Genomic DNA, 4,323 nt, shown 5'->3' with positions numbered 1-4,323 from the left:
TCTCAAAAAAAAAAAAAAAAAAACATTATGATAATGTTGAAACCAGCGGAGTCGATTTTTTTCAAGTTTCTTTGATCAATAGAAAGTTCAGGAAGAACAGCATTTAATTTGAAATAGAAATCTTTTGAAAAAATATTTCTTTATCATCACTTTGATCAAATTCAAAGTGAAGTGAAGTGACACAGCCAAGTATGGTGACCATAATCAGAATTTGTGCTCTGCATTTAACGCATCCAAAGTGCACACACAGTGAACACACACACACCACACAACACACACAAACACACAGTGAACACACACCCGGAGCAGCGGTGCCCGGGAAGCAGTGGTGTTGCTGGCCTTAGACTCCCAACCCACAAAAGAGTCCTTAAATATACGTGTTAATTTCTATAATTTTTTTCCCAAAAAACAATTATATATTGACGCTAAGCTTTTGAATGATATAGTGTATCATGTTGCAAAAGCTTTTTATTTCACATAAATGCTGATCTTTGGATCCTATATTTATCAAAGAATACTGAATTTTTTTTAATGATGTTTTAAATATTGATAATCAGCAAATCAGCATATTATGATTTCTGAAAGGATGTGACACTGAAGACAGGAGTAAAAATGCTGAAAATACAACTTTGATCGCACAAAATAAGCTTACATTTTAAAATATATTCAAATAGGGAAAAAGTTATTTAAATATACAAATATTGTCACAATATTACTGTTTTTGCTGTACTTTGGATCAAAATAAATGCAGGCTTGGTGAGCAGTAAGAGACTTCTTAAAAACAAAATATCTTACAGTTCAAAAACTGTTGATTGGTAGGCTATATAGATTACAGAAATGTTATATATATATATATATATATATATATATATATATATATATATAATTATATATATATATATATATATATAAATAATCTCTGTCCCCCTCACTTCTGAAAAGATACGACCCTGCTTCATAATGATTCAGTGTTTTATTTTTGTCGTTGCATTGTTAATTAAGTATAACAAATATTATTTAGCTATTTATTGTAGGCCTATTTTATGTTTTATTTAGCCCATATTATATTTATACAGTATTGTTCAAATAAATAGCAGTTACAATGTGACTAACCAGAATAATCAAGGTTTTTCGTATATTTTTTATTGCTACGTGGCAAACAAGTTACCAGTAGGTTCAGTAGATTCTCAGAAAACAAACAAGACCCAGCATTCATGATATGCACACTCTTAAGGCTGTGCAATTGGGCAATTAGTTTGAATTAGTTGAAAGGGGTGTGTTCAAAAAAATAGCAGTGTGCATTCAATCACTGAGGTCATCAATTTTGTGAAGAAACAGGTGTGAATCAGGTGGCCCCTATTTAAGGATGAAGCCAACACTTGTTGAACATGCATTTGAAAGCTGAGGAAAATGGGTCGTTCAAGACATTGTTCAGAAGAACAGCGTACTTTGATTAAAAAGTTGATTAGAGAGGGGAAAACCTATAAAGAGGTGCAAAAAAATGATAGGCTGTTCAGCTAAAATGATCTCCAATGCCTTAAAATGGAGAGCAAAACCAGAGAGACGTGGAAGAAAACGGAAGACAACCATCAAAATGGATAGAAGAATAACCAGAATGGCAAAGGCTCAGCCAATGATCACCTCCAGGATGATCAAAGACAGTCTGGAGTTACCTGTAAGTACTGTGACAGTTAGAAGACGTCTGTGTGAAGCTAATCTATTTTCAAGAATCCCCCGCAAAGTCCCTCTGTTAAAAAAAAAGGCATGTGCAGAAGAGGTTACAATTTGCCAAAGAACACATCAACTGGCCTAAAGAGAAATGGAGGAACATTTTGTGGACTGATGAGAGTAAAATTGTTCTTTTTGGGTCCAAGGGCCACAGGCAGTTTGTGAGATGACCCCCAAACTCTGAATTCAAGCCACAGTACACAGTGAAGACAGTGAAGCATGGAGGTGCAAGCATCATGATATGGGCATGTTTCTCCTACTATGGTGTTGGGCCTATTTATCGCATACCAGGGATCATGGATCAGTTTGCATATGTTAAAATACTTGAAGAGGTCATGTTGCCCTATGCTGAAGAGGACATGCCCTTGAAATGGTTGTTTCAACAAGACAATGACCCAAAACACACTAGTAAACGGGCAAAGTCTTGGTTCCAAACCAACAAAATTAATGTTATGGCAGTGGCCAGCCCAATCTCCAGACCTTAATCCAATTGAGAACTTGTGGGGTGATATCAAAAATGCTGTTTCTGAAGCAAAACCAAGAAATGTGAATGAATTGTGGAATGTTGTTAAAGAATCATGGAGTGGAATAACAGCTGAGAGGTGCCACAAAGTTGGTTGACTCCATGCCACACAGATGTCAAGCAGTTTTAAAAAACTGTGGTCATACAACTAAATATTAGTTTAGTGATTCACAGGATTGCTAAATCCCAGAAAAAAAATGTTTGTACAAAATAGTTTTGAGTTTGTACAGTCAAAGGTAGACACTGCTATTTTTTTGAACACACCCCTTTCAACTAATTGCCCAATTGCACAGCCTTAAGAGCGTGCATATCATGAATGCTGGGTCTTGTTTGTTTTCTGACAATCTACTGAACCTACTGGTAACTTGTTTGCCACGTAGCAATAAAAAATATACTAAAAACCTTGATTATTCTGGTTAGTCACATTGTACTGCTATTATTTTGAACAATACTGTATTATTATTTTCTGTCCTGTTATGTTGTTTAGGCTATCTCTTCTGGACCGGGTTTCCCGATAACAATGTAGCCTAGCCTATCTTAGCTCTTAAAAGCGCTTTCTACGTGCAAGTTTATGAACGTTAGCCGCAATTCCTCGCGTGTTTCCCAAAAATGTAGGCTACTGAACTCGTAGAACGCGAGAACAGGCTTCTACTGTGTTCTACTTGAGTCGCTGTCCATTCGCAAAGTTCTGAACTTGGCTATACTAACCTTATATGGAATCGTATTCTGAACGTTTAGCCGAACAATCGTCATCTGTTGTGTTTTAGGAATCAAGACAGGTAAAAAAAAAAAAAAAAAATGGCATTCTATATAGATAGATCATTGGAGCTAACTGACTCTTGCCGTATCCGGTCGGCAAAACAGCAAATTTCAGCGCTGTCTTCTGTTCCTCTTTTAGATAAAAACTCAAGTCTAAATCGTTCATTGTCATCTAGATCTTTCAGATTTAGGTCTGGATTACCATGCTATTGCGTCCCCCGCCCGCCGATGATCCAATGCCCCTCTAGTAGATCTGCTCTGACGCAGACTCTGATCTTCAAGGTGTCTAGTATTAATATATTTGTTCACATATATTGAGTTTTGTTGAGTGTGGTCACAGAATGAGGAAACATGCTGACGGCGAATTTAGGTATACGCTTTATGACTGCAGAAATACGTTATTTCAGTACACACATTATCCCCCGGTCACAACTGCGATTGTACATAAAACTGTTTTTATTTAGTTTTGCTCAGAATACATGTCAGATGGAAACATTGTGCTTTATGATGGAGGTTGTAGATTAATTCACTATATTTGAAAGACTTTGAGCTGCAGTTCAATTAAAGACATGAAAGCATCCATGATGAAGTCTCTCATACAGTTTAAGTGAATGTATATATTAATCAGTAGGCTATGTATTGTATTAAATACTGGATGAATTATTATTGTATGATTGTAATAGTCTATAGATAGAGTGAGTCAATCTCGAATTGTAAACACTTTAGCTCCTATGTCCACATGTATAATTTCTCAATCATCCTGAAGATCATCAAGAAACATCAGTGAAGGACTGACCTCTGCCCCCTGCTGGACAAACACAGCATGTGTCTTTAATACAGGGTTTGTACAGCATTTTGAGAGACATTTAGGCACTTTTTAATGACAAAAATATTTTATACAACTATTTCCACCTCTTCAAATTTCTAAAAAAATGATCTAATTGAAATTTTATTATTATTATTATTATTTTTTTTTACATTTATGTGAAATTTATCAAAGGCATCAAATTACCACTTTAACCAGCAGGTGGCAGCAGAGGAGCTCATAATGGCTTAAGTCATTCACTTCCATTTTTTTGTTATATTTTGACATTATGAAAGAACTATTACAAAATATCAGTTCATCAAGAAACAACATTTTGTCGATGTTTTGCTCTGTTTTTGTGTATGATGTAAGAAAGGTCATGAAGTGCTTTGAAAAACACAAACTTCTCAGTTTGCGACTGAATCACACATAAAGGAAGAGTTTATAATCTCAGTTTATAATCACAGTTAAGAGTCAGTTTCATATAATACTGTATAAGAATAATGCT

Source organism: Carassius auratus, chromosome 14 (genome assembly GCF_003368295.1).
Source record: "Carassius auratus strain Wakin chromosome 14, ASM336829v1, whole genome shotgun sequence".
In the NCBI taxonomy this organism is placed as follows: Eukaryota; Metazoa; Chordata; class Actinopteri; order Cypriniformes; family Cyprinidae; genus Carassius; species Carassius auratus.
The sequence above is the reverse complement of the archived record's forward strand: the minus strand, read 5'-3'. Positions refer to the sequence as shown.